Here is a 26681-nt window from a genome sequence, read left to right on the forward strand (position 1 = left end):
AATTACCACCTGGTAGGAATTGTTTTACAATTAGAGGTAAAATTTTCAGTTTACTATTAATTGAGAGAAAAAAAAAAACTTAATAACAGCCATTCCATGTTATTGATACAAGGTAAAAATATGAACTTCACTGAATGTGATTGCAGGGAATAAAGAGACAATAAACATATGACAATAATCACAAAAATGTGTCGTGAGACTTTTACTACTAGGTAGGATACAACAGTCAGGTGCTACTGAAGAACAATAAAAACACTAAAATATATTACAAGTGTTATAGTTTTAAAAGGTATCAGAAAAGAACTTACACTCTTATGTTACAAAAAGGGTATGAGTTGAAATTCCCAATGGAGAAAATAACTGTTTTCATAGGAGGAGAAAAATTCCAGTCAATTTTTTCCGAAGGGGCATATGTCTCTTCTGGCCCGGGATGAGGACCAGGCTTGACCAAAGCAGAAAGTCCACTGGGTTATGAGAAAATAGCAAAGATGTTGGCTGTCATCTGCATATACAATGTACTATTGGAAACTTGGGAGGCTGCAAACATACAGCCATTTCTTCCTTTGAGGCTTTATAAAAGCATAAGGATTTAGGCCAATATTTTTTAAAAGACAGAATGAAAACTGCCTCTGTTTTGCAATGCTTAGGAATCAAATGCCTGCCAAGAGTGAGTGCGCCTGCCCCAAACACTCTGCTGTTTCCCCATTCACAGCATTTGACAGGTTTTGAGTTTGAGTAAGGTAAGTGGCTTGAAAACTGATCTGAGAAGCTTTAAAAGACAGATCTGGATCTCTGTTAGTCTTCTAGGGCTATGGATATGGGAAAGTGTCAGGCTTTCAGATGAAAATTGTGAGTCTCCCCCCACCCCCCAAGTTTACTCCTCTAAAAACTGCAACTGAGGGGTGCAAGAGTAGTTCAGTGGTAGAGTTGTCACTTGCCATGTGGGAGATCCAGGTTCGATTCCTGGCCCAGGCACTTCCCAAAACAACAACAGTAAAACAACATAAATAACAACAAAATTCAACAAATGGTGCTGCAATAATGGGATAGTCAGATGGAAAAATAATGAAATGTGACCCCACCATACAGCATACAAAAAAAAAAAAAAAATGCAACTGAGCCCCAGGCATCTGTATGTCTTTCTGGATTGAAGTGAATGGCTCTCACTCTTTCTGATTCACAGAGAAAAGAGGGGACACTGCAGATGTAACCTTAATTGGAAGTTCTACAGTTTTTGATTCTTGATGTCCACATACCTTAAAAAATATAAATCTGATGAAGTGGTAAGAAAATATGACCAACAATCAAGAAGCAGACATGTTGGCAAACTCTTGACCTAATTACTAGCTATAAACTTGTTTAGTTTTGAGAAAAAAAATCAAACTCTATAATGATGTATCTATACCTCAATAAAGAGTAAAATATATGTCATTATACTTAAAATATTATGTTGTCTAGATTTAGAGTACCCTGTAAATCTAATCACTTCATTTTCTTTTTTTTTTTCATGCTGCCTAGGTTCTTTTGATATAATAATATATTTGTTATAAAATAACTCAAAAAAGGAGAATTGAAAAATTCTTCTGCAAGGGCCTGGATTATAGCGTCAGTTTATATTATTAAATTATGTAACAATATTGCATTTTTCTCTTTTAAAGGTTCAAAGTCTTTGGATACATTTACTATGCATTTGTCACCTAATAGTCTCATATTATGTTTATTAAACAGCATTCATAATAACAAAGTTGTGTTGTTAAGGATATAGATTATTGTAAATGTAAATCAGAAAAATATCAAATAGACAAATTAATAGATTTGAGGTAAAAAATTATAAATTTCCTATATACCCAGTTGCTTTTCTTTTCCAAACACAAGATCAGTGCAAGCCAATTCTGTGGTTAAAACAGCATCCTTTTTTATGAGTGAGAGTTATTCTTAGGGAGAGGAAATTTAAGCTGTGATTGTCTTTAATTAAGGATTGTTCAATTCAGTTGAAGGGCTACCATTGTTGACCCCCCAAAATGAAACATAATTGAGTACAATCAAAAGAGATAGTAATAATAATATACTGAACTTAGAGAAGTCCTTTTTAGTATTCTATCAGTTAAAATTAATTAGGGTATTCCCCAAACCCCTTGAGCATCTCTCTTTTCGAGTATAAAGAAGTAAAGAAATTGTATTCAAGGCGCCTGTCATAAGATGTAGTGATCTCTGTGAATCCTTGCTCTTCCGAAACTGGGTGTTAAATTTGGAATCTGACATGACCTTGATTTTTATAATTAAACTATAACAACTTTTATTATTTGAAGTTAGTTTATCTTGCTATTAATAGTAAAGAGCATATATGGATTTTCTAAGATGGCCTGCATATTGGTCTCAGCACTAGAATAATGAGTTAAAAGATATAATACCAATGGATTATACATTCTTTATTACCAGAATAGTTATTTATCAACAGAAAAATTGGGTGGGTATAAATTCCTTTGTATAATGAGGAAAATAGTAAGTTCTTGTGACAATGGTCTCTGAGTTCTTGCTTCCAAGAATATTTCCTCTGATACTTCGAACCCAACAAACTTTTGACTGAAATAAAATGACTGATCACTTATTCAAATCAAAATGTTTATTAAAACCAAGTGTCTACATATACAACAATTATGCACTTATGTTGAAGGTAGTACAGAAAAACACAGAACCATATTGAATGTTTTCACTAAATTTATTACTATGAAACTCAAATGCAATTTAAGGTTTCCTGGAAATTATTTTGTACTCTCCTTTTCTATTCACCATCTCATTCTTCTGGAGAACTATTTTACAATTTTTCTTCTTTCCTCAAATAGCCAACAATTCCTCTTCTATTTTCACTTTCAACTTCCAGTCTCACTTTCTCACTTTCACCCATATCCTCTTTGATAACACTTTTTTTACTTAGCTCCTATTTTGCATAAACCTATTCTAATTCAGAATTTTTCCCTTCAGTCTGTTGAATCTGTGCTTTTCAAAATTAAAAAAAAAAATCTTTCACATTAGTAAAACAAATGGCCAAATCTCAGTTTTCATCTTATTTAATTTATTAGAAACATTTTCAAAATCTATCAATTTCTCCTCTTTGATATGCTTTCTTCACTTAGCTTTCAGAACATCACTTTCTCTTCATTTTCTATCTACTTAGCTGACATTTCATAAAAATCAGATTCTTTTGTGGTTCCTTTCTTCTCTTGATTGCTTAATACTGATGCACCCTGAGGAATGCTCTTTGCTCCTCATCTTTATCTCACTCCCTTGGCATTCTTATCCAGTGCCATGGGTTTGTTTCGACCTGCTTACCCAGACCTCCCTATCAAACTCTATACTCCTGAGCCAGTTGCTTTCTTGAAAGTTCAACCTGGCTGTGTTAGCTATAGCCATCTCATGACAACAAATATTGTATGAGCCCTCCTATTTTTTTTTTCAAATTCCATTTCACCCATAGTTTGCAACTGAATTGATAGAAGAATTCCCTTCCAGTTCAAAGAATCCTAAATTTATCCTTGACTCCTCTTGGTTTTTACCCACCTGTGTGAAATCCATTGGGAAATCATTTTATTGATCCCTCAACTATATAGTACATGTAGATATAGATATGTATTTCTAACCACTTTCATGACTTACTGCTACTACTCTATTTCAAACCACAATTATCCCTCTTAGATTATTGTAATAGTATGTATTTTGTTTCCATGTTTTTACCCCTGCCTCTTTAGCATTGATTCTCAACAGAGCCAGAATAATCCTTTTACGATGTAAATCAGACCTTGCTTTCATCTGATTAGAAGTAAACAATTGCTCCTCATTCCACTTATCGTAAAAGCTAATTCTTAAAATGGAATGATCAGATAGCTAGTTGCCTTTCCTACATATTGACATTCCTTGTACTGGTCTTCCCTCATGCCCACTATATTCCAGAAACACTGCCACTTTACTCTTCTTCAGATACAACAGTGCACTATCCCCTTTGCAATGGCTTATTCTGCCTGTGGTTTTTCTCTTACTTTTAACCAAACGTCTATGTAAATAACTTCCTCTTTCTTCATGTCTTTACTCATATGTCACTTTCACAATAGTCCTTTCCTGACCACACTACTAAAACTGTAACCATCTCTCCCAGCACTGCAAATAAATTTTAATATACATTTTATATTTACATAGCAAATGTTGCCTTCTAAGGTGCTTTAAAATTTTCTTATTCATTTAAATTGCCTCACTAGAATATCAGATTTGGGGATTTTTATGGGTAATTTATACTAATGCATTTCAAATACCTAGAAAAGTATCTAGCAAGTGGCTCCCAGTATTTATTAAATTATTAAATGAACTGTTTTCACATTATTCACAGATATTTTAAATTTTTGAGTGTTTAAGATATTTCTCCCTTTTATAGGTATCAGAAACTTCTGTGTCATGCTTAAAATCTGTAAAATAATTCTCAGAGCTACTTCTAATTTACTCTGAAAATATTCCCGATGTATCTGTTGTGCCAACTGTTAGAAGTTTACTGTATCTGAGGTAGTTTTGCTTACATATTCATATTTCAGATTTATAAAACTAACATACTGACATATTTGACTGTTTCATCATTTAGTAAAAGCAATTCATTTCCTTTGAAAATACTGCTGAAGGCTGAGTTATGAAAAAAAATGCTTTTATATAGCATTTTGTATATAAAAGTTGTGATGGCAAAAGAATTCGTGGAAATTCAGGGTTGGACCTAAATGTTTAAAAGACAGCATGAAACTTATTATAAAAGCGAACAGAAATCAACAGAAGGTCCATGAACTGAAAATAAATGAACTCTCCTTTCTTTTGGGATGTATTTTGTGGATTATTTGTTAATTACAATTGCATTCAAAAGAAAAAAAATTTTAAAGAAAGTAAAAACTACTGACTTCTTTAGATTGAGGCAATCCTGTTTTAGTTTTTCATTTTCAATGTTTTTAATGGTCTTCTGTGCTTTTCAAAGGAACCGTTAGGAATTATTATTTTGTTTCATTGGCTTCAGCATTAGTAGAAATCTTGCTTTGTTTTTTGATGATGTGTTCTGTAATTTCAGTGACAACCCTGTTGAGATTGAGATATTATTTTTGTATTATATTAGCAGTTTGGTTGCAGTTCTAGTGATGCTTCTTCCATTTTCTCTCTCCCATAAATGACAACAGCTAATCAAAAAGAGCATTTAGTAGAACCTCCCGAGTGTCAACATTTACCCTTTATTACACTTAGTGTGTATTTGTGCCTGCTATTTGATCCACAGATCTATTCCTACATTGCTGCTGGTAATAATATTGTCACTGCAATGTATTCTGCTACCTAGCTGTGCTAATCCTAAAAGCTGTTCTCTAATGTTCAGCGCTGTCATTCAGGCACATAATAGGATCACTCTTCTCAACCATTTTTACTCACACATGGGGCTTAATTTACTTTGACCAGTGAATTGTGAACAGAAGATAGAGTGTTATATCTAGGCAGAAACTTAAAAGCCAGCTTATAACTCAGTATAGATACTTTTTTCTCCCATCTCTGCCCTCTTATCATGGAAACATATACCAAGATGGGGCGTCCCCAGACCATGAGCAGAATTCCGATGATAACCTATGAGATACAGGTAGCATAAGGGACGATAAGCTACATTGTTTTATGCCACTAAGATTTTTGAGCTTCGTTGTCTTTTCAGCATAATCTAGCTATGTGATAGATAAAGTAGAAGAAAGTAGGATACTGCTATCCCAAATATTCTAAAGATATGGCAGGACTTTAGAACTATTCGGCAATGGTGAGGTATTATTAGAGGCTGAAAAGGTAGCTATTCATGTGATTCAGTGGCAAAAATTTGGTAAACCCCTTGCCTGTGATAATCTGCAGCTCTGATCAGGGGCCAATGATTTTTTCTGTAAAGGGGAAAAGAGTAAGTATTCTAGGTTTTGTGGATCATGTGGTCTCTGTGACTGCTATTCAACTCTGCTGCATGGCAGAAAAATGGATATAGATAATATGTATACAAATGGGTATGCTACTGTATTTAAAAAAAAAGAAAAAAGCCTTTATATACAAAAACACATGACCTTACGGATTTAATTTGTGGGCTGTAGTTTGTCTGCCACTGCTGCAGACACAGAACTTGGAAAGAGAATTTAAGAGCATAGGCTATTGGCTATTGGCTATACTAGACAAGGCACATGCAAGAAAGTAAATGAACTCAGCAAACAACTGCCCATCAAGACAGCAGGAATAAAAGGATTTAATTTCCAGAAATTTTGGGTTTTATACATTGAGAAGCAACTCCTCCAATGTAAAAAGTTGAGGATACAATTTATAAATGCTTTGAGTTACAAAGACATTAAATCTTAGTCTCAAATAAGGATAAAATAAAAGGTATATTTGTCACACCCATAGTTAAAACCTCTGGATGAATTAACCTGGCAAAAAGACAATATTTTCAGTTGAAAGAAGTATCTAAAGGAAAAGCAAAGAAAGTATGACTTTGCCATGGGAATCTAATAAACTTAAATATAATTTAGTCAATTACCGTGTCTTCAAATAATTTGGGGTGTAGATTTTAGTGTGAAAGTGACTGGAATCTAATAGATTATAAACTACCAGGTTTCTGATATAGTTGTACTGCTAAAAATAGAACTAGTATCTTGAACCAAAAGAGACTCTAACTGTTCAGTACTTAAAATCCTCTAGTGAGTCTCCTCCATTCTGTGGGCGGGATCAGGCTGAGAAAGTTGCTCAGTTCATAGGATGTAACAGAATAAAACAAAAAAGGTGAAAAAAACAAAACAAAACAAAACTCGCTGAAGAATAGACTCATGTAGAGAATGAACTACAAAGCTACTCTCTAGGATCAGAATCTAGGCCTGATCTAGGAACCCTTTTTTATTCTTAGATAGGAGATTAGGAGCTTTTTCCTAAAATTTATCCTGTGGACTTCAGCTTTACTATGAAAAGGGACTGTTTTGTGACTTTAATTCTTCCCTTTCAAAATGTGAATATTTATTGCAGCTACTCTGTTCCAGTGGCACTGAGAGCACATAGCTTTTCTTCTTACTTTATAGATACCCAGATCTGAGTATCACAGAAGTTGTGTTGGGCTTTTGGATTGTCTCCCTTGAGGAAGGGTCATTGTAAGTGAAAGAATAAGACAATTTTTATAATAGAAGGGCAGAACCCTCTATCTATTACAGTTTTCACAAATGTGTAGAAATATCACTGTATTAACATAATACATCTCTATCCGCTTTGAGGTATTTCTGTGTGATTTTCATTGTCCAATAAAATGTGGACTGAAATTGTATGTATCACTTTCATATAAAAGCTTTCAATGTCATCACATGGCAAGCCATTGTCTTTCTTTCTCCAAAATCATATGGCATTTATTAAGATGTAACATCTGTCAATAGAAATCCATGATTAACTACTAAAGGAAGACTCACTTTGACAACCTGAAATGGCCATGTAACACTAATGAAAAATACATTTTTATTTTAAGCTTTAAATTTAAAGTGGCTACTTGCTAGAATTGTGCATTTTCCAAGCACTACATTACAGTTCTACTCACAACCGGTCTCCCTTCAGCTCCCTTCAATCAACAACATTTATCACCCTTTAAACAATCGCATTCAAAGTTGACAACATTAAGGGATGTCTACAAACAAAAGTGAGCTGAGTGTGAAGCAGTCCAGACTATGGTCCAGGACAACGAGAAGACAAGACAGCCAAGCTATAGCACATCAAAATTTGAGTACTGGGACCTGAATGAGAAGAGTTCAGCGTGTTGTAGGGAGCCATAACAGAACACTTAAGCAGCCAGAAACTCATGGGTTCGTCCCGAGACAACATTCCTAATACAGGTATGGGGTGACTAAAAAACTCTGAGTCAGCAATTGAAGCAAACCTCTGGAGAAAAGTTTCAGTAAATGTCCTTGAGTATATGCAGTTCAGGCCAAAGGCTGCCAACCATTCAAGAAGTCATGCAATCATGAGGGAAGGTCTAAAGAGACAGTACACTAATTGATTCAAACTTCAAGGATTATTTGTGTTTAGGAGGCCCCCCACAGGATATAGAATATCTATGTATAAATAGTTTAAAGAAACAAATTATACAGTTTCCTGAACTCAACATTCAACAAGAAAATGTGAAAAACAGATTCTAAAATAAACTTAAAAATGAAAAAATGTTTTCACACACACACACAAAGAATAGCTAGGTAAGCCAAATACTAAATTTTAGGGGAAATTTTATATGATCATCTCACTAAGTACAAAAAAATCAATGAAATTTGATGAGTATCTTTTTCAAATTCTTTGAAATAATAGGAATATCTGGATTAGGACAGAAAATGATTTAAGTAATAAACACTAAAGTGAAGAATGCTTTTAAAAAATGTGATTACATATGAGTATTGTGAGAGAATTTCCTTTATAATCAGGAGCAGGCCCCTTTTTACCACTTTAATCCAACAGTGTAGGAGGTGATATAGAGCAAAGGGTAAAAAAAACATAAAAGCATAAGGATTTTAGAGAAGGCAATTAAACCTTCATCATTTGCAGTTGATATGATTATTTACATAGGGAAAAAATAAGTCAATTGGTACTAAAAATTGTAGAGGTAAATTGCAAGGTGGCTGGAAATGAGATCAATTTGTATGAAAACAATTCCCCTTTTGTATATAGCAAAAATTAGAAATTTAAATAGCAAGAAAAAATTGAAGTACATAGAAATGTACTTTAATTCTAACAAAAAATATGCAAAACCTAGGTGCAGAATATTATAAGTCCATTGAAAATTATTATAGATCTAGAACAATGGGCTATATCCGTTATCTATGGATAGAATTAATGAATTTCTTAAAAAAAGTCATTACTTCTCTACTTATCCAAATTGATCCAAAAATTCAATGATTCTAAATTTTAGATGAAGAGCAAGTAACTATGAATTGTTTAAGCCTTCTTGAAGAAGAAAATTGTGGAGGAAGAATTTCCTTTACTAAGTGCTGAGATATTTAAATTACAGTAATTCAGACACTGGTAAGTAGAATAATTTCTTTTATGCAATAGGCAAATTACATTTAGGAAAAAATAGGGAACATTGAAATAGATCCATGCAAATATGCAACTTTGGTTTATTTCTAAGGTAGCAAAATGGGCAGCAAAATTTGTTATCCACATGGGAAAAAAAAAGCATTAAACTGAATTTTTCCATGAAAATATTTCTATAGCTCACATCCAGATGGCTTAAAACCTGAAATAACATAGGCAAAACATTGAAATATGTGGGGAAAATATATAGATTAATATATCTCTTATGTTCATGAGGTGGTAGTTTCTTAAATATGCAAAAAAATTAAGTCATTAAATAAAAGTATTTTAAATGTGAATAAATGAAATTCAACAACATCTATTCAACCAAAGATACTGAGAAAAAGTAAACAACCAAGCTATATACTTGAAAAAAGATTTGTAGTATATATAATTCATAATCATGAAAGATATAAAGAATACATGAGAAAACAATCTGTTTTAATAATTGTTTGCTATATAACATTCCTGAGTCCCCAAGCCCCAGAACTGAGTGGATTAAAGCAGGAATCATTTGTTTTCTCATGGTAGTCCAATTTTAGCTTCAGCTGGGGTAACTGAAAATATTGTGGGCTGGCTTGGGCTTTCTCTTTTTATTATATCACATGTTACAGATGCTCTGTGATCCTTTCTCCATCTTACCTCTCCTTCCAGGTCTTTAGTTAGAATTCTTTACATGATAGCTCAGGGCTCCAGTAGAGTGAAAAACGAAGTGCTAAAGACTTTATTAGCCTAGTCCCAGAAGCATCACTTCTGTCTAATTCTACTCATTAAACCAAGACACAGGTCCCTCTCAGACTCAAGGGGAGGAAATAGGCCTGTGGCATGAGAAAAATTCTTGTGATCATTTTAAAAAACAATCTGCCACCTAACCCTCACACAAATGAGCAGGTGTTACCCAGCAGAAGAAAGAAACAAACATAAAAAAAGATCCTAAACCTCAATGGACTTGTGAGGAATTAGAGAAATTCAAAATAAGGCCAGGATGAGATTCCATTTTACTAGCAGCTTTTCTGGTCACTTGGTAAATGGGCGGGAATAGCACCCCCAACTGAGGAATGTGTTTTCTCCAAGATCCAAAGAGGCCTGCGCCTCTTTTTTGGGTCATAGGAGGGGGACCAAATGAAAAAGCACATCCTTCACCAGCCTCCTGTTCTATCACATTTCAGAGAAAGGTGAAAATGTCTTCAAAAAATCTTCAGTGGCTGAATGAAAGCAGATTAAAGTGATATCTGATTTGTAACAAGTATCTCACCCTCTTTTGAAGCTTCTCCATCATCAAACCTCACAGAAGTGCCTGACCTGGCCTGGAAACAGAAGATACCCTAATAATATTTAGTTGCATTTTCTGTTTGATTCAGAATGAAAGATGTGAGGAAAAGAAAAATAAAGTACAGGAAAACTGAGTAGAGATGAGGAGTATATGTTGTTATTGATTATATAGGGTATCAGAAGCTTCAATTCAATTCTGACTCTACATATGTATTAGTCAGTGATCTCCAGAGAAATAGAACCACCAGGATATACCTGTACATATGAAATTTATAAAGGTGTCTCACACTGCAGTGAGAATATAAGAGTCTAGAATCCATAGGGCAGGCTGTGAACCTAGCAACTCCAATAAAGTGGCTTGATACACTCCATAGGTGAGGCTTGCTAGATAAAAAGGCAGTGTAATTTCTTTCTTCTTCTTCCTTAAAAGTCTACAACTGACCAAATCAAACCCAATTGATTGGATTGTCTAACTTGCAGGAAACAAGCTAGATTCTAGACATAACCAGCCACAGATGCAGTCAACTGACTGATGATTTAATCAACCAGCCTTCTGGCTTATCAACCAGCCACGAAACACCCTTGCATCAATGGTTAGGACAGTGCTTGCCTGACCAGACAACGGGGCATCATCATCAGGCTAAGTTGAAACCAGAACTTCACCAAGACAACCTGTAACCAAGAAGCTAGGATTTAACAAATGATTGTGACTACTGTATCATTCTGTAGATAAATTTCTTTTTAGTTTCTAGTGTATTAGAATAGGTAGAAAGAAATACATTGGATTGCTAAACTGTAATCCAGTTGTCTTAATCTTTGATGGTGATTGTATAACTATATAGCTTTTATCTTGTGACATTGTAATTGTAAAAACCTAGTGACTAACCCTTAGTTATGCCTCTTTTATCCCCATTTTCCAATTTTAGAGTCTTGCAATCACAAGAAAACTCCCTAACATTAATAAATGAACTTGAGTCAGCTCAGAACTAACCATCGACTTGTTCTTGTAATGGGTAGCTTAGTTCTAAGCATAGCTCCACTCTTTACATTGGTAAATTCTTATTGCTTATAAATGTGTTATTGAAATGGTAACACTCCATCTCCCCTTGTTTCTGCTTATACTTGCTATTGTGATGGTGTAATGGTAACAATTCCATATCCTCTTATTTCTGCTTATACTTATAAGTTATTGTGATGGTGTTATGGTAAAAACTCCAACTCTGTTTCTTAAAATCCATAACTTTGAGCACTTTAGATACAGGAAGACAGATTTATAGCTGATGGGCCATCTGATCTCTGCCTCCCTCCTAGCAGTAAAATCTTCCTGTCTTTGAAACTCTGGTGTCTCAGAAATTGGTAATTTGAGTACATTGGTTAGATAATCCATCACTTTTGACTGGTATCGTACCTAACTTGAGTTAAGCCACACTCCACAAGTTAAGAGCAATCCTCAAAAGGCATCATGTGTAGGTTTGGGAATCCAGACCACCTGCATTTCTGACCAAATTTGGTTCAAATTTGGGGTTCTTACTGTCACCTTGGGTTGATAATCCACTAGAATGACTCACAGAACTCATTGAAACTACTCTACTTACAATTATAGCTTTATTATAGACAAGGATACGAATAAGAAGTAAACAGAAGAGATGCATAGAGCAAAGTTTGGGAGGACCTCAAACCAAGCTTCTGTGTCCTCTCCAAGTGGAATCAGAGCAGGTCATCCAACAGTACAGAGATGTATCTTCTCAATTATGGAAGCTCAGCTGATTTTGACTTTCTTTGGTTTACATGGTCTTATTAAGTAGGCATCATAGATAGAATCAATATCCACATTGTTGAAATTAATCTGTAGCCTCCCTCCCCTCCCAGATTTTGACTCAAAGCCCCAACCCTCTAATCACATTGTTAGTTTTTTTTGTTGTGGTCAGTACTTCACTCTAAACCTGCAGGTGTGTCTAGCCTTACCTTGTCATCTCATTAGCATTTGAATTACAGTTGTGGTCCTAGAGCCACCATGAAAAACAAAATTCTCTCTTGTCACAAGGAATTCTAAAGATTAGGACATTAACTCTCTAGGAACTGGGGACAAAGACAAGCCAGTTTTTCATTATATTACATTGACATAAAGGGTGTAGATGTTCTCCTCATTTTGCTTCTTGGAAAAGGTGAACTAATATTACATATCATTAGGAGAATATAGTAAAAGCCAAGAAAGTTTGTCAATTTTATATGAGACACAGTAAGAAGTTGCTGAAGAATTTTCCACAATCAATATTAAATTTTGGCCTTGCTACCAAAGCATAATATAAAATCACAGATAAATATTGGTACATATTTCCTTGTGGATATATATATGTATGTATATCTTATTAATTTTTATTGGAGAATGTGTAGGTATACAGAATAATGATGAATGAAATACAGAATTCCCATATACTTCCTCACAACTGACATTTGCATTAGTGAGAAAAATTTGTTAAAATTGATTTTTTTTGTAATTCTACTATTTTTTAACAGTAGTTACATTTGTTACAATTGATGAAAGATTATTAAACTAGTAGTATTAACTATTGTCCATAGTGTACATAAAGAGTTTTTCTCTCTATCTTCAAACTATTATTATTCCATCTAGTAGGTTACATCTAGTAGACATTATCAATCCCATAATGCCAGAACCAGGCTCATCCCTGGGAATCATGTCCCAAGTTGCCAAGGAAACTTATACTCCTGGCCCAAGTAAGGAGGAGGGTAATGAACTTATTTGCATAATTAGCTTAAAGAAAGAGAGAGATAGACCCCAAGTGAGCAACAAAAGAGATCTCTAGGGGTGATCATTAGGCATAATTATATGTAGGCTCAGCTTTGCCATTGCGGAAATAAGTTTTATAAGGGCAAGACTTAAAATCAAGGGCTTGGCTTATTAAATTGAGTAACTTAATTCCTGAGAGAATATCAAGAATTCCCCAGGTAGGGAAGTTTATTAGTTCTGCATTTTATTTCCAGTACCTCAAGGAACTTTGCAAACACTTTTTTTATTTTCTGTCACAAATACTCTGGAATGTATCAAGGTATTAAAATAGCCTACAGAATAACAAGATCTCCTTCCTATTTCAGATCCCATGTAGTTATGTTCTTTAGATAGACTGACCAAACAGGTTAAATTAGATATTTATTTATAATAATATAAATTAGATATTAGATATTTGGACAAAATAAACATCTCTTAATTTGGTCTCACACAGAAGTTGAAGTTTGAAAATAAGACAATATCATTATTTGTCTTTGTGGTCAATTAATCTTTCTAAACCTTACTCCCATATGTAGAATATTTGGGAAAGAATAAAATGAGGTTATATAAATGGTAGCTAATTTAAATGAGATAATATAAATAGTAGCCAATTTTAGTACTAAGAATCTGCCTGTGAATATCTTTATTCCAGATATTCACCATAATAATAATGCCATCTTTAGCATTATTAAGTAATTTAAAGATCTGATAAGTCTTACTGGTTAGGTATATTTTAAAGCAGACTTATTTACCAATTGGTCCGCCGTGACTAAAGAGCCAAGTCAAGAAATGGGGATCCAAATTCTCAAGACATAATAAGAGCAGTGGCATTCCTTTCTGAAATAGGCACCCTATCACAGTCTCACTTAAGTTAATTTAATACTAGCTGCAACCTGAAAGGCATATTTTCCCTGAACCTTTTATTTAAAAACATGTCAGCTTTTCCTTATTAAATCTGGCAGGAGTAAGAGTGGAGAAAAACTGAAGAATCTAGGAAAGCATAATATGTTGCTGTCAGTACTCTTTTTCACCACTTTTCAATATGTTTAAGACTGATTGATTTGTATAGTTATTGATTGAGGCTATGGCATTCTTTTCATCAGCCCTGATACCTTTTGCTTTAGAAGAAGACATTCTTACTTTATCAAGGCAAACCTCCTCTCTATGTTTCAAGCTATTGCAAATAATTAATATGATCTTCACGTTCACCATAAAATAAAGTGCAAATGTCAGTTATTTTGTAGATTTACTTCCCTTTATTCACAAATCGAGAATGTGACCATTGATGTAGTGTTATATACATTTTATTGGTCACATGTTTTATCTGGGAAAAGGACTCTGGTCATAAAAGGATAATGCTTTACCTCAATACAAAGTACAACTTGAAAAAAGATAAAATTCAGGTAGAAAGAGGAGGCTATCACACATATACCTTTAGTTACTTATAATTCTAACGCTGAGGGGGAAATGGCTCCATTACCTGCTTTAATAAAACTTTTGTTTTTTGGAAAATCATAATGCATAAATGCAAAGCAAAATTTCCAGGGCTAACATGTCAGAGAAGATATATTTTTATTAAATCAGATACAAAGTAGATACATATATATGGAATTTAAAACTTCAGGTCCTGACGTGCTTAGGAGAAAAGTTTATGTCAAATATTAATTACAGTAAAAATATTATGGGCCCCTAAAGCTAAATAAAAAGGTAATGCAGTTATTCATAGTTATAGAAAGGGATAGACATCTTAAAGATAGGCAAAAAGTAATTGGGACCATTTTTCAAGAAACAAATTAATCTTTCAAATTAATATTGAAAAATTCATGTGTGTTGAGATCCAGAGATTAAATTTTCACCCACAACATAATAATACCTTCTTCAAGTTTATTTGGAAGATGAATGACCAGAGTTGTATTTATACTGTTAAATAATGTTACAAATTTTCATATTTAGACAAAGTAATTGTAATATGAAATCACAGTATATGATAGAAAACACCCATTCTACTATTCTTTAATTCCTGTGTTTTGGAATTATCTCAGGCATACATGCACAATCATATTCAGCTTTATCTTATTTCTCCATTTAAAAAATTTACTATTAGTTTTTAAATAATTGATGAGGCTATTGATTTATTACATATATTTTTTCAATTTTTGATATGTTTGCATTTTAACAAAAATTTTATGTAACATTAGGGATTATATTTTATGGTGATCATAAGTGCTTTCATAGGGGAAATATTGTTTCTGTGGTAGCTTCTGACCCTCTTAAGACATACTATTTGTGTCCATATAAGCTATAAACAAGAGTTATGCTTGCTTCTGCTCTGACTATACTTATTGCAGTTAGCACTCTTGAAATTCATAGTACTGTTTCCGTGCAATATCTGAAATAATTTCTATATTGAAATGATGCAGAATCAGCTCTGTAAGAAGATCTTGATATGATATTTATTTTTTTCTGAGGACATTCTGGCCAGTTGTAGTAGCTTTTTTATTTTTATTTTTTTCAAAAGTTGCATGTATTTGGTAGGCCCTTCTATCTATCAATGTATGAAATCCTTCATGACAGATTACTAACTAATATTATGTTGGTTCATGGATTTCTTAAACCAGTATTTTTAATCTCTTTTTCAGTCCTTCATTTAATTCAGTGAATTTAGTAGGGGAAAATGTAGGCATTGCGTAAAATGCCAAAAGCATTTGGATAGTTAGGCATTTTAATTATGAAGCTTCTCATTTCATGTCTTTGTTTGTAATGAAAGAAGATAGTTATTGAGACAGTTATAGCTACCTGAACATAAAGAAGCTAGACTATTTCAAATGCTCATGCCAATGACATGCATAATTTTAAAATTTAGATGTAGTACTAACTGCAATTATGTTTGATTGGTTTTATTTGTCATTTCAAGGCAGTTCCAAATGAATCACTAAAATATAACCCATCAATTCCTCAATATAAAATGATTCATTGTTGCAGAATATTATAGTCTAAAAACACAGTTTCCCCCAAAAATGATTACCGTGAAAAGCAAAAGTGTCCTGTCTTCTCTGAGAGCACAATAATTCAAGGCTGGAAATGTTTTGTTCTATGTCTGAATGGATTGAAACACTATCTAAACATGTGAATAATGGGACAGAAAAGTGCAATAGAAGTGTATGAAGTACAGTATTTTCCTCAATTGTTAAACTAGCTTTCCAGTTGCAAAGGAATATCACTATTTTGTAAGAGTAATTCCTCTCGATAAGCTGTAAGCTTTAAATACAATTGATACCATTTTCACAGACATATAACAGTCACTAATCTTTTAAACTATTGGAATGAAGCAAAGATGTAATCTAGGCACATAAAAATAATGGATAAATTGACACAGATTTTAATGGGAATTCCTTGTAAAACCTTTAGTGATTGTCCTTTTAGAAATGAAGGGACTTTTTAAGAAGAGTCATCACTCAAGCAGAATTATTGTGCCAGGAAAAGAGCACAGAACTGAAAGCATTGGATGAGTTTTTATAATGCCATTTTTGTGGAATTAGCATACCTTGACATGATGAAAGTAGAGAATACTTTCTTTATGAAGCCTATGCCCCAAAGTTCTTCTGGGTTATTGCTGTCATTAGTTTGTTTTCCTATCTGGTGCTACTCCTATCTACTGAAATCCTATGCATATGTAAAGGTGAAAACAAACTAGCTCAATAAGCTGCAAGGAAACTTTAAGGAATTTCAGAGTATAATTTGTAAGTAGGTAGTCAAGTCATGTAGTACTTGTTAGTAGGCTCATTCATTTATTAACAAATATTTAGTGACTAAATAAATGTGCTGTTCACTAAACTATATACCTAAAAAACAAAAATAAATTAGAAAATCTAGTGCATTTAGTGTGCAAATGGCCTTTTAGTAAAGAAATATATATATTATTTCATAACATGGTAAGTGGTACAAAGAGATAAGCCACAGAATGGATGGAAAAGGGAGCTTAAAAGATGCTAAGAAGCAAATACGGGGTAGAATGAAGAGCATAAAGCAAAGCACAAAAATTAGAATCAGCCTGAAAATTTTGGAAAAATATAATCAATATAATGTTAGAGAATCACAGGAAAAGAGTGAGGAGAAAGGGGCAGGAATGGAGTTATAAAAACTCCCCAAGGGCTTTGATGTGATTCAAACTCCTACCTGCCCTCTTCCACTCACGGTATGAGAGTGAAAATTTGAGAATCCCTGAAAAAAGAATATTGAGATGAATTGAAAATCCTGAGTTGAGATTACCTGCTGGCATTATTATTTCTAGAAGTTTTTACTAAGGGTATTTTATATAGAATGACATGCTTGATTTGCATATAAGAGCAAGGAAAAGAACTCTCGTCCTAGGGCTACCACTTACTACCTGTTGTATAATGTTAGACTAATTATGAAACCTTTCAGCACCTCAGTTTCCTTGTCTGTAAACTGAGATAATCAAAATACCCAACACACACACTATTAAAAGTATTGCATGAGATCATAAATTTAAACTGTCTTAGAAAAGTGTGGGATACATAACATGCACTTAATAAATATTAGCTATTAATATCATAATATTAATATTATACTCACACACCCTCCAAAAATTTTTATATACCCATGCTAAGAGATTTTTCTTTTTTCTGGGTGGGGGTAAGATATGTTCATCATAGATAGTTCCTGTTTGGGAAGCTAAAAGAGTGATATTGTTTTCACATCAATCTTATTTTTCAAAAGCGTGATACCATCATAACATTCAAGGAAAAACACTTTATTAAATGTTATGCCAGTGGACTGCTTTTTGATGACTGACATCATCGTTAATCCTCCATACCAGTGGCTAGAACACATCTGTATCAGTTTATCCCTGTGCATGAGAATAAAGTAAATCTATTAAAATTAGGGTTTTTTGCCACATTTTTTAAATTTCCACTGTCTTTTGGCACATATCTTATATGCTATTGGAGAAATTATGACAGCAAGGCTAATAGCACTGATTAATAACATATTCTTTGTATTACATAAAGAGTAAATTCTAGAATAACTGGATCAGTTGTTACTACACCAGTGCTCTCATTTACTGTATAAGGCCCAATGCTTGTGTGTAGGAGTAAAAGGAGAGATGTGGAACAGAGGAGGCATCTGGGATCAAGGGAACTTACAAGCATGACTAAAAATTAGTAACTGGGAAAATCCAGAATTTACCTAAGTATGATAGGGAATCATTAAGCAATAATTTCATTATTGCCAGGATTGACTAAAGTTGAAACTTGACATTAAAACTTTTAAATCAACTTCAAAAAATGCAAACTGGCCTTGGGGAGAAATGCAACCATTTCAATTGTAATGGAGTTTTGATACTTGAGAACATATTGTGGAATTCAATCTACTCATGACTTAACCCAAGGAGGAAAAAGTCTTATTTAAAAATGACATGTCTCCAACAAAAAGTCTGAATGGGAAAGTCAGGGGCCCTTTCCACTTCCCATGTTGCAACTGGTGACTTCTTTCCTCACAATTCCTTCTGAAAAGTTTTAAAATTCAACTAATAGAGATTTGTTAGGTTGATTTTCAATAAAATATACTTTAAGGTGAAGAGTCTTGATTGGTTTAAATTGCTTGATTTACCCTCTTGATAATGGTAATCCTGAGAGTCTGTAGCATTGGTAAAATCTACCTATTACCAAGGGTCAAACTGCTGGTGGGAGTACAGCAACTTCTTGACTTATAACTTCTCCCTGTTTTTGTCCCTCAAATCTGGTACATTTTGCACCAACAACCTCAGTCCGCCATGATGAAGCACACATCTGCCTTTCATAATTTTTTTAGAAGGAAGCTGTGAAAGTCCAGCTGGGAATCCTGTGTTTGTTAGATGTGGGCACAGGAAAATCACCTTTTCCTCCCAATAATTTATTCTATCGAAAGGAGAAAGATCCATGGGATTCCAATTACAAATATGCTAGACATAAAATTGAGGGACCACTAATTAATCCATATAAGGCCTATACAAGATAATCTGTGACAAAGTAGAAAACAAGTCCAAAAGTGATAGAGATTGGAAAAGTTGACAGTGCTTTCTTGAAAATGAGCAATGCATAATAATATACAGCACAAGACAATTAATATGGCTACAAAACAGGCGATGGGTTGTGTTCCAGCCTCTGCTGGCTGTTGCTGAGGCTTTACAAATCAGAACACTGGAAAATGAAATCTCTCAATCTAAGCTGTACTCCCCTCTTCTCTGGATCCTCACAGAGTGGAACACCTCTAGGAAGTTTGTGTTCTGTGAAAAAGTATCTCTACATTTTCCTCCAGTGAGTTACCTGCAACCTTGTCCACTTTTGTATCTACAAGATGGGCAAGGAATCATATCCTGTTAAAGAACATGAAGACCATGAAGACCATGGGCCAGGGAACTCTGCACATGATTCTGAATGCTGTTGCCGTGATCAGTGTCACTGTCGTCATAACTCTCCTCCTAGTGGTTCTGTATAAATACAGATGTTATAAGATTATACCTGCTTGACTTATCATTTCACGTCTATTGTTAGTGTTTTTTTTTTTTTTTCCTCATTTGTTTACTTAGGGGAAGTGGTGAAAACCTGTAATATTGCATGGACTACATTACCACTGCACTCCTAATCGGGGATTTTAGTGTGTTAAGAAGGATATTCATTCACTGAGACGGTCCCTCCAGCAAGCATATCTCATTATGATTGTGTCCTCATGGCTCTGATATTTATCAAGTATCTCCTTGCATGGACTGAGTGGCTCATCTTGGCTGTGACTTCAGTATATATGTTAACAGCTGTTTTGTGTCCACAAAGTGCACTTCACCTGTTTGTTGAAACAGCTCAGAAGAAAACCGAAATTCTCATTCTGGCTCTTATGTATTCCTCCACATTGCTGTAATTGGTTCATATGGGCAAAGGTGACCCAGAAGCCCAAGGGAGAGCATCAGGAAAGTCAAATTATAATGTACAAAGCAAAGAAAGTGAGTCACAAAACTCCATTGCACAGAACAATGGTGGAAGATTCAATGAAAAACAGAGGAGCCCAGAGGGAACTGTCATTTGGGGCTCATCAAGCTATACCTGAAACTTGACCTCCAGTGCAAGTTTCTCAACAACGTCCCACCCAATTGCTATTATTATTATTTTTAATAGCTAGTTTATTGCCTGAAAAATGAAGAAGTCATTCTCATGGCATTCCCATAAAACCATATTATAACCCTATATAGGCTAAATATACGTGAGTAAGAGTGTAAATTAGTACCAACTTGGTTTGAATCCTAGTTCCACTGCTCCCTTGCTTACCCTTGGGTTTTTCATCTGTAAAATGGGAATAAAAATAGAATTACTCTGAGTACTAAACAAATTTAATCCTGCGCCATGTATATAGAATTCAGTTAGTTTAGTATGGGATGTTGCATTCATTTCCATTCTTGTTGCTTTGTAATTATTATTGGGGGAGATGTTGTTAAATTTGGTAATATTCCTTGATCTTTGTACAAAGTCTTGACTCTACCTGTGTTTGTGTGTGTATTCATTCATTCATTCTCTTTTCTTTTCCTCTCCTATTTTAACTTCCTGCTTTCATGATATTTTATTTATGACAGATTAAAATATAGGCATTTCCAGAGCACTTAACATAATTTACCCCGTGTATTTTATGACTAGGAAAGACTCTTTAATAGACCAAGAAATAGTAATAAATTTAAAATGAATTGAAATCTAATTCACTGACAAAAACATAGATACTAGTTTCCCTCAGAAGCAGAAGACAAATTTAATGAACTCCCATGTATGGGTTCCCTGACATTATTGCTGAAGAGTATGTGATAGGGGATAAGGAAAAAAACTTGTCTATAAACTCTCAAGAAACAGGGAAATTTTTGGAAGAGTGATAAAAGTTTGAGCAGAAATATATGCACCTAAGAAGGAAAAATACAACATTCTTGCCCCATCCCCATTCTCTTATACTGACTCTGGACAGTCCTTCACTGAGACAGTTGAAGACATGAGAAAAAAGTCTCAAAAAACTCCCACCTCTGTGTCTACCCACATGTCTGCATATATTCTGTGTTTCTTCCTAGTACTATTTAAGAGTGTTCTTTGATTTTATATGTTAAATCTTGCTTGCATATAAGATCGTAGAATTGTATGTCCACCATTATGCCGCAACAGCTTTTACCAAGGTCTTCAATAACTTCCTCATTGTTAAATCCAATGCCAAATTCTCGATCCTCAACTTTTTGGCCTATCAATAACATTTGAGTGTGCATGTTTCTTCCTTCTCTTAGATAAACATTCTTCACTTAACTTTCAGGACAGAATACTCTCTTGGTTTAACTCATACCTGTCTTTTTCTTCTGACTCTCTGGCTTTGGCTAGTTTCACTTTTTTCCTTCTACCCCTTGACATTGGAATATCCGGTACTCAAACCTTGGATATCTTTTATCTGTGTATGAGATTATTTTATCAATTTTGTCCAGTTAATGTAACTTTAAATACTATTTATATGGTGAAAATCCCAAATTTACACCCTCATAACAGATTTCAGTTTCGAAATCTTGACTATTACATTCTTCTAATAACTCAATATTTCCATTTAGAGCTATAAAATAAAGCTCAATGATTATATAAACCTTTTTTTGCCCACAAACCTGCTTATCTCCATTCCTTCTCATTTCATTAATGACCCTATATTCTTCTATTTTCTCTGGACTCCATTGACTTGCAATTTTCTTTAATTCCTCTCTCATCCACTGTAACTGATCTATTAGAAACATCTGTTTACTGTACATTTTATTTAGAAAAATTTCAGGAGTCTGAAAATTTCATACTACCTCTACTATGTTACCTGAGTTTTCCCCTCAAAGACATATTTTAATGAACTTCTAACTAGTGCTTCCCAGTTCTAATATTTGCTCCTTAGAGTCTGTTTTCAAGATACCTCACCCTTGATGATTCAAAAATGTAAATCATATGTTGTCTTATCTATGCTTAAATCCTCTAATGCCTCTTTAGTTCACGAAGAAGAAGAACCAAAATCATAGTAATATACTACAAGGCCCTACAGTATCTTTCATCAGTTATCTCTGTGACCTCATCTCCTATTATACTAGCCATCTGTTCCAGCTAATTAAATCTTCGTTTTCCTTGAACATGTTCAGCACCATTCTTCCTCTTGAACAGCAATAGCTGTTCTTTTCTAGAATGGTTTTCCCCCAAATATTTACTTGTCTTGTATACCTCTTACAAATTTCACTCATGTGTTTTCTCAATTACCTCTACACTGACAATGCAACTTAAAATTTAAGCCATCCCCTTATTTATCATCCTACCCTGCTGTATTTTCCTTCATAGCACTTATTACCTTCTAATATACTATTTAACTTATTTGTATGTCTCCTCCACCTAGTATTTAAGCTTCAAGCATGCAAGGCTTTTTATCTACTTTATCCTACATTTTATCCTTAGCATCTAGAAGTGTCCTTTGCATGTACCCTAAATATTTGGTAAGTGGAAGAATAAAATACAATTTTTAGAATTTTGGCAGATAGTAGGAAATAATGATGGCTGATATATAGTTTATCAGGAAATAAGGTTCCAGTTAGATCAAGTAATTCAGTTATTATATTTCTTTCAATAAGTATATTAATTAAAAGACAACTGAAAAAGGAAAACTAATCTTTAGTTAAAAATATAAATTCAACATTTAGTACTTCCTGCTTGCATAGAGTCTATAATAGCCCTAAGGCTATAAACACATTACTTCTAATCATATTAATCAATAAAACTGGCACTCACAAATTTAAAAAGAATGACACAAATATAGTAATTTCTCTACTGGGGAATGAGCTAAAACCATATGATGGTGGTCTTTTCAGATTACCAATCCTTCAGTACATTCTTATTCTCAATTAAAACCAGATCTAACCTTACACCTCTTTTTTGCCAGCTTTAGAGTCATTTGTAATTTTCTATCCTAACCCAGAGGGGACAGCTTCTCCATGATTATCAATTGATTGCATCCCCCTGTCTTTCAGTGTGGACACCCATTCTCATCATGAAAAAATTGTCAGTATCTGTTAATTTAAGAAGATTTGTAGTATATTCCAACTCCTTTTCTAGATATTCTCAGACAGAACATAATAGTTTACAGGTTACCTTGTGTCATGGCTAGGTTCATGTGTCAACTTGGCCAAGTAATGCTGATCTTTGCTCCCTGTTTTGGTTTACTAAAACTGCTGGAATGCAATATATCAGAAATTGATTAGCTTTTACAAAGGGGATTTATTAAGTTTTAAGGCCATAAAAATGTTTGAGTAAGGTATCAAGAGAAAGATATCTTGACTCTGAAGAAAGGTCTGTGGGGTCTGAGGTTACTCTGTCACATGGGAAGGCATATGGCAGCATCTTCTGTCCTTTCCTGGCTTCCAGTTTCAAATGGCTCTCAATTCCTGTGGTTCTTTCTGGCTTTCCCTGGGCATTCTCTCTCTGCAGCTTCAAACTTCTGTGTCTAAGAATCTTCTCTCTGTGTTGGCTCTGAGTTCTCTCTCATAAAGGGCTCTAGGAAAAGGTTAAGACCCACCTTAAATGAGTGGGGCCACATCTCCATGGAAACAACCTAATCAAAAGGAACCACCCACAGTTGGTGAATCAAGTCACCATGGAAGCGAACTAATCAGGAAGTCCTATCCACAGGGTCCATCCCCACAAGACTGCATTAAAAGAATATAGGCTTTTATGGAGTAAATAACAGATTTAAACCAGCACAGTCCCCTCCCCCTGGAGTATATAAAAGCCAGGCACTCAGGCAGTGCAGATGTCTCATGTGGAGTTGCTGAGCAGTTGGCCCCCCTCAGGGACATGCCACAGTATGATTTCTTCCCCTGCTCTTTTGTATACTTTGTGCTGTGTAAGTAATAAAACAGTCTTTGTTGAAAGTCTCTGTTGTGTCTGAGCCTGTGTTCTCATGATACACTCTGTTGCAAATCACTTAATATGGACAGGAGTTCAGAAATTGGTGAAGGCAAGGGACAGACCATAAAATACTTTCTATCACTCCATTTTTCCTTCTATTAACACATTAGTTTAATTACTTTACCTTTTTAAAGTAGTTATCCTGGAGCTAACAATATATTTTCTCAACTCATTCATAGTAATACAAATTATGACTTTCACTACTTTCAAAATGAAACTAGAGCCTTAGAAAATTTTAATTCAATGCACCCTGTTCCTTTGGTATAATTTATTTTTCCTTTGGTATAATTTTGATTGCACGTTTTAATTCTATAAATACTGGCAACCTTGAAAGATATGATAATAATTATTTTACATAGTTCATAGTCAACTTTAATTTTTTACTGTCTCATATTTATATTATGTTAATTTGGATGTTACCCAATATTGTGATATTAATATGATGATTTTGTTAAGGTAATCAATCCACCAGGTATCTTTATTGTAAAATTATTTTCTTTTGTAATTAAAACTTATGTTGAGACTATTCTTTTCCTCAGCAAATTTTGCCTACTAGTTTTACCATCCATTGACGTTTTTTTCTAAAACTACAATTCTTTCTACATTAGCCGATATTTTGCAGGAAGAACTGTCCTTTCTCTTCCATGTGTTTGTCTATTCATTCATTCACCTATTTATGCCAATATAAATTAATATTATACATTATATCTGGCTTCTATATCCATCATACCTTCAAACTGGCTCCTTTGTCTGTTGGATATGTACCTATTATTATCTGAACACTTTCTTATGTTTCTGGCTCACTGAAATAATCCAGGCTCAGATAGCACTTTCCTTGCTCGGATCTGAATTCCAGTTCTTCAGTAAGAAGTCTATATCCATTAAGTGTTAAATATACCTTATCTTTTTTTATTTTTACTTTCTACCACTTTCTGTATCTCAAAACTAAGAAAATCAAATTATTGACAGTAAAAGAAAATATTCAAACTAACTGTATTTTTAATTTACAATTATATGAGCAATAAGATTGTGAAAACTTAAAATTGCAAAAAATAATTTGCTTTCTGTTGATTTTATATAAAATGTTCTATCACAAAATTCTGCTAAAATAGGTTTTGGAAATATAATTTAATTCCTTCCATAAAAAAAGAGTTGAACTATAATTATTGAAAACTTTCATATTAAGCATGCACTACTTTAGAGGAGTGCATTAGGTAGGCTTTCCATGAACAACTCAGATTTAGTTTTGCAGGTAAGCAAACCTAGAAAAGGGATCTTTACATGTTTTTTAATTAACATTTACCCTTTGGATCAGCTTTCTTTTCCCCAAGGTTATGCCACAGGCAGCTAAATGATGAACTTGCTTTCTCAGAGCTCCTACAAAAGCACTGAACTATTTTAATTGTAGACCTGATACGTAGAGATGATTGATGTGAAAAAGAAATCAGAGTTGCTCACTGTTACACTTTATAAAATTCCCTTCCATTTATCATTCACTATCCAAAAGCCCTCAAGATTAGTTTTGAATTAAAGATTATCTGCATTTAAAATGTGGATATTTAGTAGAGTACTTGTATTTTATGACTGGGGTTAAAAGTTAGTCATCAGTGGTTTACTCTCTTTTAAAACAACACTATCTAAAGCATCCCAAACATTGAACATGCTATAATATTTAGTTGGAAGTTCTTTAGCTGTGGGCATACTGTGGAGCCAAAAAAAAAAGAAGAAAAAACCACTTTATTTTCTGCTAAATTAGAGCTAAAACTGTAGTCCAGTAGCATGATAGTCTTTGATTTGAGCTCCTCTTTCCAAACAAAAATGAAGCTTTTTATTTTCTGAAATTACAAGTGGATAAGCCAGTTTTTCCTCAAGTATCATGCAGAGTTAATTGACTTTCCATAACCTAAGTTGTGTCATTATCTTACAGTTCAATTTAAAATTGTTAAGCAGAGAAATCCAGAAACGTTAGAATGAAAACATAAGTCATAAAATAGATGGTAATGTTATAATATAGCAATTCTAAATAGATTGTGCACAATGCAGGTTATAGCTGTGAGTGTGAAACACAATTATCTCTATTCCCTCCTTCATTTAGAAGAGTTCATCGGGTCATTTCTATCAAATAAACAACCACATTTTTGAGCTTTTGCTGGTGAAAGTAACTTATTTGAATAACTCACAAAAGCCTTTCATTTTAAAAAGTTAAAAATAACTATTAAATGGTCTGTATGGAATTCTTCAAAAGGGGCCATTTTTGTATTACTATATTTTTAATCTGATAAACAAAGGCACATTTTTTATGCTTCAAAAAAAGCTTTAGTAAACAAGACTATTTGAATGAGGCCTAAACTGACATGAAGATTAAGATCCTCTGAATGTCGGGTGGGTTTGCTGAAGGAGGGGAATATTTATCTGCCTGGCTCATATTGCCTTATTCATTTTTGAGTGAAACATGTATATCTAAAATACAGTGATTTGCTTTCACAATCATCTATTCGGTTTATCACCAC

General features: G+C 33.8%; 1 pseudogene; it reads left to right on the top strand.

Moving 5' to 3' along the window:
- The first annotated feature begins 19568 nt into the window (after positions 1-19568).
- On the top strand, positions 19569-20288 carry LOC143680231 (presenilin-1 pseudogene; annotated as a pseudogene).
- Positions 20289-26681: the final 6393 nt, after the last annotated feature.

This window comes from Tamandua tetradactyla, chromosome 4 (genome assembly GCF_023851605.1).
Source record: "Tamandua tetradactyla isolate mTamTet1 chromosome 4, mTamTet1.pri, whole genome shotgun sequence".
NCBI lineage: Eukaryota > Metazoa > Chordata > Mammalia > Pilosa > Myrmecophagidae > Tamandua > Tamandua tetradactyla.